This window comes from Nicotiana tabacum, chromosome 24, assembly GCF_000715075.1.
Source record: "Nicotiana tabacum cultivar K326 chromosome 24, ASM71507v2, whole genome shotgun sequence".
Taxonomy (NCBI): Eukaryota; Viridiplantae; Streptophyta; class Magnoliopsida; order Solanales; family Solanaceae; genus Nicotiana; species Nicotiana tabacum.
Genome location: NC_134103.1, coordinates 98,681,440 through 98,696,532, shown reverse-complemented (window position 1 = coordinate 98,696,532; position 15,093 = coordinate 98,681,440).

Sequence of the window (15,093 nt, the reverse complement as noted above, 5' to 3'; positions counted from 1 at the left end):
AGTGCTCGATATATCCTCCCTTTGGTAACAATTTTTTTTGATTTTTTTTTGTTTTATAATTTCAATCGACATTTTCTCCCTTTGATAACACTTTTTTTTGTAATTTTAAATATCTTATATTCACATAATTTTTTTCCATCCCTTTTAAAAAAAATATATACACCAATCTCTGCTCATTTTTAGCTGGAAGATCTCATGACTATATATGTATATATATAATTACTCCCCCTTTTTTTCTTTTTCTTCTTCTTTATAAGAGATCAAGGTGTTGAAAAAAGGGATAAAGGCTCAAAAAAGGGTTCTAATGGATATATATATATATATATATATATATATATATATATATATATATATATAGTTAGAAAAATTTTGTAATGATCCAACCGGTCATTTTAACTTTTAGGACCCTCTTCTCTAAAATAAAACTTCTTGTATGTGCTTTTAATGATTTATGACTTACGGGGATGGTTTATTCGGGAATTTGGGTTGAAACCGGAACACTTGGTTCCTTAAGTTGGCCTTAAAGTGCTAAGTTTGATTTCAGTCAATATTTTTGAGAAAACGATCCCGGAATAGAATTTTGACGATTCCAACAGCCCCATATGGTGATTTTGGACTTAGGAGCGTGTTCGAAATTTTATTTGGAAGTCCGTAGTTAAATTATGCTTGAAATGGCTAAAATAGGAATTTAAGTTTGGAAGTTTGGCCTGGGGAATTGACTTTTTGATAGCGGAGTCGAAATCCAGTTTTAAAAATTATTATAGCTCTGTTATGTCATTTATGACTTGTGTGCAAAATTTGAGGTCAATCGGACTTGATTTGATAGGTTTCGGTACCGAATGAAGAAGTTGGAAATTTTAAGTTTCATTAAGCTTGAATTAGAGGATGATTCGTGGTTTTAGCATTGTTTGATATGATTTGAGGTTTCGACTAAGTTTGTATGATATTTCAGGACTTGTTGGTATAATTGGTTGAGGTCCCGAGGGGCTCGGGTGAGTTTCGGACGGCTAACAGATCATTTTTGGCCTTTGGAACACTGTTGATAACTGCTGGTATTTTCTTCTGGTATCCTTATACGCGATCGCGTAAGTTGGTCTGCGATCGCATAGAGTAATTTAGGCAGAGGTTGATTTGTTCTATGCGATCACATGAATAGGGTTGCGATCGCGTATGGTTAATTTGGGCAGCTGGGAATTTGTTCACTAAAATCGCGTGGGCACGTCCGCGATCGCGTAGGGTTGGCCAGTGTGTATCGCGATCGCATGTCAGTGTTTGCGATCGCGTAAGGGAAACTTGAGAGGAAGCTGGGTCACGCGTTGTGCTACGCGATCGCGTGAAGAGGGGTGTGATCACGTAGAGTCGGAACCTGGTGCATTCGCGATCGCGTAGGACTTATGCGATCGCATAGGGTTAATGTTTGGGCAATAAAATTTGTGCTACGCGATCGCGTGAGGAAGTTCGCAATCGCGTAGAAGAAATCACTGGGCAGAGAGTTTAAGTTCTGAAAATGGGACTTTGTCCCATTTTCCATTTTTAACGATTTGGAGCTCGGATTTAGGCAATATTTGGGAGATTTTCAGAGAAAACAACGGAGTAAGTGTTCTTAACTCAATATTGGTTAAATTATCCGAATCCATCACTATTTTTATCATTTAATTGGTAAATTGAGTTGTAAAAGTTTGAAAACCCTCTTGGATAGATTTGAGGATTTGAAGGCCGAATTATTATCGGAATTTAGTGATTTTGGTATGGGTAGACTCGTGGTTGAGTGGGTGTTCATATTTCGTAACTTTCGCCTGATTCTGAGATGTGGGTCCCACAGACGAATTTTTAATTAATTTCGGAATTTTTATTAAAAAAGTAGTATTTTCTTATAGAATTGATTTCAATAATTTTTAATGATTGTATCGAATTATTTTGGCTAGATTTGAGCCAGACAGAGTTGGATAATCGTGGAAAAGGCCTTCTAGTGGATTAAATTGGAGCAAGACGATGTAAGTCTCTTGTCTAATCTTGTGAGGGAGAAATTACCCCATAGGGATTAAATTGAATAATTGTTGCTAATTTCGGGGGCTACGTACGCACGAGGTGACGAGAGTCCGTGCGTAGCTACTATAAATGCTAAAGTCCGAGTAGTTTAGGACTCAAAGAATGAATTACTTGTGTAAATCATATTTCCTGATTAATTAATATTAAATTAATATATATGAATATATTGTGAATTGTTAGATAAATATATTAAAGGATGGAAATCTTATATGCTTGATTTTCTGTTTAAATCAATTAATTGTTAAAAGAAATTGTTCTTCATCCCGAATTTATCTTATAATAAAATATACTCTCCTTCCGGAGGTACATAAGAAAATGTCCTCCTTTCTTGTGGAGCGGACCGGACGTATCAGCAGGATAGATGCATCTATGGATCGCGCCGCACGTCCCTCGGCAGTATACACGACACTCTGGATCGGGCCGTACGTCCTCGGCAGAAATCGTGCTTAATAATAATAATAATTACACGATGCTTTAATAGTTTATTTCGGCTTGCAAAACTAATTGATAAATTGAAAAATTCTTGAAATTTAATGAATTATTATTCTTGCTTGTTAAGGAATTAATTGTTATTCCTGTAAATGATATTTAATTGATAAATCGGAAATTATTTGAATTGAAGGAATTTAATTAATATATTGAGAATTGTTGCATTTGAAGAAATTTGATTATTTTTGCTGATTAAATAAATTAGTTTAAATTCTGTAAATCATGTCGATTTAAATATCCTAGTTGTATTTCAATTATTATTATTGACCCATAGTGAGTGTCAAAGTCGGCCATCTCGTCTCTACCACTTCGAGATTAGGCTTGATACTTACTGGGTACACGTTGTTTACATACTCATACTACACTTGCTGCACTTTTTGTGCAGGAAATGAGGCAAGTACTAGTGGGGGACCTATTCTTACACCCACGTTATCCAGGGGCATAGTGGTGAGCTATTTTTCTGATCCGTTCTGCAGCTACTAGTGTCTCTCTTTGTATTTTTCATTCTGTCTATTTTTATTTCAGACAGTATTTGAGGTTTTGTATAATCTACTAGATGCTCATACACTTGTGACACCAGGTCTTGGCACACACATTGGTAGAATTTGGTGTTTTATTATTTTTTTGGTTTTAAATTTTGTCAATGTATGCTTAATTTATTAAGTTGGCTTACCTAGATTTAGTGTTGGGCACCATCACGACCTACAGGTGAAATTGGATCGTGACATAAGAAGGCTATAAAATGGTGAATCAAAGAAGTCCTAATTTCATTTTCCAAAAATTAGTATCACCCATTATTTCGCCTTGAGAAACATTTAGAGCAAGTTCTAGCCAAGTTTATTGAATTTACCTGTTTTGCGATCATAATTATCCTCAATTTCAATGATTTCCTAAGATAAAGACGCTTGCTCCTTGTCACGACCCCAAATTCGACTAGTCGTGATGGCATCTAACCCAACCCGCTAGGTAGGCCAACTAATAAGTATCCAATTATAATAATATTAATAAGACAATTAATTGAAAGAGAACATCTGAATCTTATACATTTCCCAAGGGCTGGTAGTACAAATCATGAGCTTCTAAGAATAGAGTTTACAAAGTTGAAATGAAGTAAATACATAATTTGTTTGAAAAATACATTAACAGAGTTTTATAGATCTAAGGTTACCATGAACAAGAGGCAGCTACAACTGGGACGCAGGTACATCTTCAAATCCAGCTCCCATCGAACACAGTAACATCAACAACCAATATCTGTACGCAAGGTACAGAAGTGTAGTATGAGTACAACCGACCCCATGTACTCAGTAAGTAACAAACCTAACCTTAGGTTGAAAGTAGTGACGAGCTAACACAAAGGTCAGGTCAAACACCAATATTCCACAACAATTCATAACAGCATAGTACAAGTAATAAAAGAGGTATCTCAAAAATAAAATGCTCAGTTCATTCACAGTTCCATAAAAATAGGCATTTCTTTTCAAGTATCTCAGTGAAAATCCAAATCTTTTACCGAAAATACCAAAATACGAGTAAGTTTGAAATCTGTGCTTTTTCCCAAAACTCCTTTCAATAATAAGTAAGATGTTTCATTTTCAGATAGCATGAGGAAAGTATGTCTCTATGCCTACATGTCAAGATACAGGTAAAATCATAAATGTCACCAAAACTGGGTAGCAGAAGGAAATGCATCTCTATGCATGTATCTCAAGTACGCATGTCAAATGCAATGCATCTCAATGATGAGCTCATGTACTCACACTCTCAGAGTACTCAATCTCACTGTCTCGCATTCCCTCTCACTATGCTCAATGCTCAGCACACTCAATCACTCAGCATTGTACAATACCTGTTGCGGCGTGCAGCCCGATCCACATATGACCATAAGGCCCGTTACGGCGTGCAACCCGATCCACATATATATAGTCGACTGCGCTCACTGAGGGTGTGCCGACTGCGGAGGGGCTCCTTCAGCCCAAGCACTATATCGCTGCGGCGTGCATCCCGATCCCATAAAATGTAATCAATATAACATGTTGCGGCGTGCAACCCGATCCCAAAATATCACTCTCACTCAGGCCCTCGGCCTCACTCAGTCATCAATCTCTCCAGTCTCACTCACAGGCTCACAATGCCATGAAACTAGCCCGACAACAATGATATGATGTATCAATAAATAATATCTGAGACTGAGATATGGTATGAATGCATGAATATGACCGAGTACGAAATATCAATAAAATCAGTGAGATGACAGTAAGAAACGACTACTATGGGTCCAAACAGTATCGGCATAATGCCTAAACATGATATCTAGCATGATTGACAGCTTAACTACTTTATCACATGGTGGAAACACGGATATCAACAAAGTAAGACCACTATACAGTGCCATAGAAGCAACAGAGTCCCAGTTCACATGGTGCACGCCCACAAGCCAGTCACCTAGCATGTGCGTCACCTCAATATCGATCACATAACACATATTATGGGGTTTCATACCCTCAGTACAAAGTTTAGAAGAGTTACTTACCTCGACAAACCAATATCAATGCCGAACAAGCCAAGCGATGCTCTAAAGATGCCATCACGCGCATTCCGACCTCTGAATGGCTCTAAACTAACCAAAAATGACTCAAGTACATCAAATAATACTAAAGGAACCAATGCCGATCGAAAAAGATCAAATCTTGAATCAAAAGCCGAAAACCAGCCAAAAGCCCAACCCGGGCCCGCACCTAAGAACCCGACAAAATTTACAAAATCCAATAACCCATTCAATTACGAGTCCAACCATATAAGTTTCACTCAAATCCGACTCCAATTCGATGTTCAAAACTCAAAAATTCACATTATAAAACTTTAGGCCAAAACCCCCAATTTCCTCTTTGAAAATCATCATCCAAAAGCTAGAATCAAAGATAGATTCATGAAATATAACCAAAACCGAGTAGAGAACACTTACCCCAATTCATATGGTAAAATTTGCTTCAAGAATCGACTCAATCCGAGCTCCATAGCTCCAGAAATGCAAAAATGTCCGAAACCTTCGAAATAGAGTACTATATACCATCGCGTTCGCGATGAACAAGATATCAATCACCCAAAAATACTCTACATGTTCGCGGCACAAGCCTCGCGAACACGATACACACCGGGGACAGAACTACACGAACACAGTTCCAACTACACGAACGCGATGAAGAAAGGCCTCCAGCTCTAGCTCTATCTCAACCCTACGCAAACGCGATCCCTCACACGCGAACGCGATCCCTCATACGCGAACGCGAAGAAAGCTTGCCCTAACTCTACGCGAACGCGGACCAATATTCGCGAACACGATGAAGAAATGCCACTGCCATCAAAATACATTACGCGTTCGCGGTACTTGCCACGCGAACGCGATGAAGGGCTGAGACACCAGAAACCTGCAGAACACAATAGTGCCAAAATGAAGTAAAGTAGCCTGAAATCAATCCGAAACACGTGCGAGCCCCTCGGGACCCCGTCGAAACACACCAACAAGTCCCATAACATAACACGGACCTACTCGAGGCCTCAAAACACACATAACAATATCGAAATGATGAATCACACCTCAATTCAAAATCAATAAACTTGAAACTTCAAACTTTCACAACCGATGCCGAAACCTATCAAATCATGTTCGATTGACCTCAAATTATGCACACAAGTCCCAAATGACACAACGAAGTTATTCCAATTCCCGGAATCGTAATCCGAATCTGATATCAAAAGTCTACTCCAGGTCAAACTTTCCAAAAATCCAACTTCCGACATTTCAAGCCAAATTCCACTACAGACCTCCAAATCACAATCAGGACGCGCTCCTAAGTCAAATATCACCCAACGGACCTACCGGGACCATCAAAACTCCATTTCGGGTTCAAATTCACAAATAGTCAAACTTGGTCAACCCTCCCAATTTAAATCTTCAACAATGAAATCCATTCTTTCAATTCGATTCCGAATAACCCAAAAATCAAAACTGACGATTCACATAAGTCTTAATACATCATATGGAGCTACTCATGCCCGTAAACTATCGAGCAAAGTGCAAAGGCTCAAAACGACCGGTTGGGTCGTTACATTCTCCCCTACTTGAACATACGTTCGTCCTCGAATGTGTCCAGAGTTGTTCTCAAAGCCATCAAACCGCCGTATAACCTTACCATGCACATACCCGAGGGTGATCCCATGTCACCCTATCCCATACAGATCCGATAACACAACATAACTGAAATTTCTCAATTTAACCTAGCCCACAAGCCTTATAATCCAATTTCCAACATCCAGAATTTCTTATAAGATCTGAATCTCGCAACCTACACCCTGTATAAGTTTGAACAAGTTGTACCAAGCCATAACCATAACCCAAGATATAATCGCATGATATATCACATAACACAGATACTCGTAGTAATGATTTCTAATCACAGTAGCTGCTCAAAACAACCCAATACCGGTAATAAACCTCATATCAAACAAGACTCCATTCTAAAACCTTCATACACTACCGATGATGAAAGAAACACGCAGAAACTTGTAACCATTCATTAGATCCACCAATCATGGAGCTCCCTCTCCTTCGACAAGAACTATAGCAAATTTCTAAGCTGACTTCCGATATTATCCTTCCAACCATGCTGTAATCTATTCCGATAGTATCCATTCTAGGTCCAATGACCTCATCTCATCCAACACGACCACTCTAGTGACATGACATACCCATACAATCTAAAGTCACAACTCGTGTAATCCGTGCACCAATAAGCAACATTCCAAATGTACTCAATCATGGAAAAATGACTCAGACGGGAGAACTGTCCCGCAAGCTCAACAAGTACCACCACAATGCAATGCTAAGAACCTATCACACACCATACAACCAAAACACACGAATCTAACACAAGGGATCATATCTCAACACAACTCCACTGCAATGCATGACCCCATCCAAACACTGATCCATATGAAATACCTCAGCCATCATGCTCAAAATCAATAACCACGCGCAATCTGACATCAAGTACTCAAAGTGCATTACCACAACCATGGAGAAGCAGATGAAACAATGCCACACAAAACCCGAAAGAACATAACCCATACGCCATTAACCATGCAATACCCAATTACTGATTTCGCTCAAATTCCGCTATAAAGCCCAAATAGAACCGCACCATGTGTGCTTATAACGAACGGATCACAACTCCTCGTAGCATAGAAGAGTAACTCACAGATCATTTCAGAACACGAATAAGCTCAACAACAACCGAATAGCACATCCCTCAACAATAGCAGTATGGAGCCAACCAATCCGGCTCGGTGTAAAATACACATCCTAATTTGACCTACTAATGGACCCCCAAATCAACTCTGGACACCCATAAATAGATAAATAACCTCTGAAAGCCCACAATGATTGAATCATAACACATACTATTATCTGGCTAGCTTCGGCCATGACTTCACAGTCCACAACCATGAAACAATCTGCTCTTGAGAACTCCCAGTCTCCAAATCCATAGAACACACGAATCACCATATCTGATCCCAACTTCACCGCCAGAATGTCTAACACATATTTCATACACGATCATCCCACAAGAAATACTTCTAAAATTCTTCCGTTCCACATAGAAAAATTTGAATATTAGCAGTCGATCAACCAGGAGAGTGCCGCAGTACTAGTGAAGTATCCATAAATCAAAACACATTGCCCCTTCTGAAATGTATACCCTTCATCAAGCCATACCGATTAGTAATATCATTTACCTAGTCATCTGAAACCGGCCATGCTGCTTACGAATTTATGCCCTTCCCTTCCAAACTGACCCGTGACCTTGCACATACAAATCTCAATCCCACACAACACACCGTATCTACCATGCCATTTTGTAAAGAGTACAAGAATCTCATAATCAACTCTGAGTCACAAGCAGAATACATACCCGTTCAGTCAGAAACCTTCCATTTGATCTCATCCCTAAGAAAATCTCAATACGCAATATATTCCTCACGCCGGTTGGAAATATACTCCTCGAACTGTGGTAAAAACCATTGAGAACTCTTCGAAACCCATTTGCACATAACCAAGCTATCAGAACCGAATCTCTCTAACTCAACCCAGCCACGCAGGTCGCCAAAACCCAAGAGCATTGCCACGAAATACTCTTGGAGACTAGCCATATCATAAGTACCCAAAAAACTGGTTATATCCATTACTGTGCTGATCCAACCTACTACCACGCTGTCCTATTTCTCCAAGTCCCTTCCAAATTGCCTTCAATACTCCTCCTTGCTGGAACACCACGATCCTTAACCAAAATTCACCACACAAGAGACCCTAGTATAAAACCACAACGCCCTTAAGGCCCGTAAGCCACTGAATTCCCTCTTAAGCACCCCAAAGCACCACAACCGCGACACCCACTCTAAAGAGACCTTATGTGAACCTAAAACTGTTTCCTTCACCTTCTTGATGCTGAAATGCATAATCCACAATGGTATAAAAATGCCACAAGTCTCGACACCATCCATCGTAACTCTCAGTTTCTAGCCATATACAAATCTTGAAAATTCCTAATAGCTACATATAAATCTTGAATCCATTAGAACCATTCTCGAGAGTCACCCACTCTACTAAAATCTCAATTAAACCGACCAAACGGACCGAACGACCTGTGCCCCATTAGCACACTAAGACCCAAGAGAGTAACCCACACTTATAAGCAACTGAGCAATTCCGACTCCATGCATACTACATCCTTCACGACTAACCACTCTATCATCCCATGACTCTCACATACCCATAGAGTGTAATACAACCTGTATCCAGAAATTTCCTTACTCGAGTCATTCTCAATCTCAACCTCTGCAGCCATAACTGATTCACCAGTATTCCTTAAACCAAACCCAATACAATGCATAATCGTGCAATTACCTCATCAATAGCATACTCCCCCACTTAGCTCAAAGCCATAGATCAAAACATACAATAACTCACAATGCCCATACTCTATTACTACCATAATACCGCGGTGAGATTCAACTAAATCTTTCATCAACTTATGCAACACAAACCATATAGTACCTCAAATCATCTGCAATCTTGCATTCACCCTCGTGATGGTTAAGCCAACTTCCACAAGCAGTCCAAACTCAAATTGCAACACATATAATTCGATGGTAAAGGAGAACTTTCTACAAAAACAACATGGGGACTGCACAACCTCAGGACACCCCGCAGAGGTAACCTACCTGCTTTGCCTCAAGCTGACATCTCTCTATACTCTCCCATAGTCATAATTATTATGCAATCACTTAGTCTTCCTGAGTCTGAACTCATAACACGACATGAAAATATACTTCACTCCACAACTAAACAACATGAGAGGTCCTTCAACACATCCATAACTCGAGGCCATACGCCAAATCAAGACAGAAATCAAGCACCTAATAGTCCTTGCTACATCTCAAGTAAACTCTTCTCGTCACATTCGAACAATCTTAACACATCTCGCAGTCACATTATACTCACCACATAGTCATCCAATCACAAATTCCACTAAAAAGGACACCAACGGACCTATAAATCCCAAAAGCACGTGCTCACACAATCAAAATCTCCGTGCTCAAGCTACCGTCGAAACCTGACATCAAGTCCTCAAGACTGGCCCATCATCAGCACGCTAAAACCACATCTTGCACCTCAACCATAGAATCACAAGCCATCGGCGCACAACCGATACCGAGCGCTCACATACGCATACGAATGTGTGGAAGGAATTCAAAGAGTTACACTTCAAGCTGAATCAATGCCACACGATAAGGAAAGAAAGATGAGAAATATATCCTAAATGTCCTGTAGCCTCTCGAAGATAGGTATGGATGTCATCTTACCGATCCGCAAGACTCTACTAGACACTTGATCATGACTTGTGGAACCTATGAACCTAGATCTCTGATACCAACTTGTCACGACCCCAAATCCGACTAGTCCCAACCCGCTAGGTAAGCTAACAAATAACTATACAATTCTAATAATATTAATAAGATAATTCATTGAAAGAGAACATCTAAATCTTATACATTTCTCAAGGACTTGTAGTACAAATCACGAGCTTCTAAGAATAGAGTTTACAAAGCTGAAATGACGTAAATACATCATCTGTTTGAAAAATACATTAACAGAGTTTTATATATCTAAGGCTACCATGAACAAGAGGCATCTACAACCTAGACACAGGTATATCTTCAAATCCAGCTCCCATCGAACACATCAACATCAACAACCAACATCTGCACGTAAGGTGCAGAAGTGTAGTATGAGTACAACCGACCCCATGTACTCAGTAAGTAACAAACCTAACCTTAAGTTGAAAGTAGTGACGAGCTAACACAAAGGTCGGGTCCAACACCAATATTCCATAATAATTCATAACAGCATAGTACAAGTAATAAAAGAGGTATCTCAGAAATAAAATGCTCAGTTCGTTCACAGTTCCAGAAAAATAGGCATTTCTTTTCAAGTGTCTCAGTGAAAACCCAAATCTTTTACCGAAAATGCCAAAATACGAATAAGTTTGAAAACTGTGATTTTTCCCAAAACTCCTTTCAATATAAGTAAGATGTTTCATTTTCAGATAGCTTGAGGAAAGTATGTCTCTATGCCTATATGACAAGATACAAGTAAATCATAAATGGTGACATAACATGTTGCAACGACGTGCAGCTCGATCCCATAAAATATAATCAATATAACATGTTGCGACGTGAAACCCGATCCCAAAATATCACTCTCACTCAGGCCCTCGGCCTCACTCAGTCATCAATCTCTTCAGTCTCAGTCACGGGCTAATAATGTCATGAAACTAGCCCGACAACAATGATATGATGTATCAATAAATAATATCTGAGACTGAGATATGGTATGAATGCATGAATATGACTGAGTATGAAATATCAATGAAATCAGTGAGATGACAGTAAGAAACAACCACTATGGGTCCAAACAGTATCAGTATAATGCCTAAACATGATATCTAGCATGATTGACAGCTTAACTACTTTATCACATGGTGGACTCAATCATGGAAAGAAAAATGACTCAGACGAGAGAACTGTCCCGCAAGCTCAATAAGTACCACCACAACGCAATGCTAAGAACCTATCACATACCGTAGAACCAAAACACACGAATCTAACATGAAGGATCATGTCTCAACATAACTCTGATGCAATGTGCGACCCCATCCAAACACTGGCCCATATGAGATATCTCGAGCCACCATGCTCAAAATCAATAGCCACGCGAAATTCGACACCAAGCACCCAAAATGCATTACTATAACCACGGAGAAGCAGATGACACAATGCCACACAAACCCAAAAGAACATAACCAATATGCCCTCAATCATGCAATACCCAACTACTCATCTCGCTCAAATTTCACTATAAGACCACAATAGAACAGCACCATTTGTGCATATAACTAACGAATCACAACTCCTCGTAGCATAGAAGAGTAACTCACAGATCATTTCAGAACATGAATAAGCTCAACAAATACCGAATGGCACATCCCTCAACAATAGTAGTATGGAGCCAACCAATCCGGCTCGGTGTAGGATACACACCCTAATTGGGCCTACCAATGGACCTTCAAATCAACTCCGGGCACCCACAAATAGATAAATAAACCTCTGAAAGCCTACAATTGACTGAATCATAACACATACTATCATCTAGCTAGCTTCGGCCACGACTTCACAGTCCACAACCATGAAACAATCTGCTCCTGAGAACTCCAATCTCCAACTCCATAGAACACACGAATCACCATTTCTGATTCCATATCCACCACCCGAATGTCTAACACATCTCTTATACACGATCATCCTATGAGGAATACTTCTAAAATTCTTTCGTGCCATCTAGCAAAATTTGAATATCAGCAGTCGATCAACCAGGAGAGTGCCGCAATACTAGTGAAGTATCCATAAATTAAAACACATTGCCCCTTCTGAAATGTATACTCTCATCAGGCCATACCGATTAGTAATATCATTTACCTAGTCATCTGAAACCGTCCATGCTGCCTATGAATTGTTTGACCTTCCCTTCCAAATAGAACTGTGATCTCGCTCATGTAAACCTCAATCTCACACAACACACCGTATATACCATGCCATCATATGAAAAATACGAGAACTTTATAGTCCACTCCGAGTCACAAGCAACTACATACTCAAATAGACAAGGACCTTCCATTTGATTCCATCAAGGATAAAATCACTATCCACCATATGCTCCTCACGCTAGTAGGAAATATACTCCTTGAACCATGGTAGAAACCATTGAGAAACCTTCAAAGTCCACTTGCACATAACCAAGCTATCATAACTGAATCTCTCTAACTCAACCCAGCCACGCAGGTCATCAAAACCCAAGAGCATTGCCCCGAAACACCTGTAGAGACTAGCCACATCATAAGTACCCAAAGAACTGATTATATCCATTATTGAGCTAACCCAACCTACTACCAAGCTGTCCAATTCCACCAAGTCCTTTCCAAATTGATACTTCTCCTTGCTAGAACACCACGATCCCTAACTAAAATTCACCACACAAGAGACCCTAGTATAAAACCACAATACCCTAAGGCCCATAAGTTGCTGACTTCCCTCTTAAGCACCCCAAGGCACCACAACCGAGACACCCACTCTAAAGAGACCTTATGTGAACCTAAAACTATTTCCTCCACCTTCTTGATACTGAAATGCACAACCCACAATGATATAAAATGCTCATCCAATGCAACTGCCAGTTTCTAGCCATATACAAATCTTGAAAAATTCCAAATCGCTACATATAAGATATTGAGTCCGTTAGAACCATTCTCGAGAGTCATCCACTCTACTCAAATCTCAATTAAACAGACCAAACGGACCGAACGACCTGTGACCCATTAGCACACCAACACCCAAGGGAGTAAAGAGTAACCCACACTCCTAAGCAATCGAGCAAATTCCTACTCCATGTACACTACATCCTTCGCGAATAACCACTCAATTATTTTATGATTTCTCATATACCCATAGAGTGTAATACAACCTGTATCTAGAAATTCCTTTACCTGAGTCATCCCCGATCTCGACCTCTGCAAGTCATAACTGATTCACTAGTATACCCCGAACCGAAACCAATACAACACATAACCGTGCAATCAAAACATCGATAGAAGACTCCCCCACTTGGCTCAAAGCCATGGAATAAAACATCTAACTACTTACAATAACCATACCCCATTACTACCATAATACCATAGTGAGATTCAACTAAATCCTTCCTGAGCTTCTAAACGCAAACCATCTAATACTTCAAATTATCTGCAAATCTCGCATTCACCCTTGTAATAGTCAAGCCAACTTCCACAAGTAATCCAAACTCAAATTGCAACATATATCATTCACTGGTAAAAGGAAACTCTCTACAAAATATCTTAGGGATCACACAACCTCAGGACACCTCGCAAGGGATAACCCACCTGCTTTGCCTCAAACTGACATCTCTCTACATCCTTTCACAATCACGACTACTATGCAATCACTTAATCTTCTCTATTCTAAACTCATCAACAAGACATGAGAAACTACTTCACTCCACAACTCAACAACATGAGAGATCCCTCAACACACCCATAACTCGAGACCATACGTCAAATCAAGACAGAAATCAATCACCCAGTAGTCCTTGCTACATCTCAAGTAAACTCTTCTCGTCACATTCGAACAATCTGAACATATCCCGCAGTCACATCATACTCACCACATAGCCATTCTACCGCTCATCGGCCACAAATTCCACTCATAGGGACACTACCGGACGTATAAATCCAAAAGCATATGCTCACATAATCAAAATCTTCGTGCTCAAGAATAGTCAAAACTCGGCCTCAAGTCCTCCAGACTGTCCCATCATCAGCACACCAAAATCACATCTCGTACCTCAACCATGGAATCACAAGACGGCGATGCACAACTGATACAGAGCGCTCATGTGCGCATACGAATACGTGGAAGGAACTCAAAGAGTTAAGCTTCAAGCTGAATCACCATCGCACGATAAGGAAAGAAAGATGGTAAATATATCCTAAATGTCATGTAGCCTCTCAAAGATAGGTATGGACTCCTCATATCGATCCGCAAGACTCTACTAGACACTTGCTCATGACTTGTAGAACCTACGAACCTAGAGCTCTAATACCACCTTATCAGGACCCAAAATCCGACTAGTCGTGATGGAACCTAACCCACCCGCTAGGTAAGCCACTTAACCACTAACTAATTCCAATAATAATTAATAAAGCAATTTAAGTAAAGAATTATCTTAATCTTATACATTCCCCAAGAACTGGTAGCACAAATCATGAGCTTCTAAGAATAGAGTTTACAAATCATAGTCTATTTGAAAAGTACATAAATAGAGTTTTACAGATCTAAAGCTCCCACGAACAAGAGGCAGCTACAACC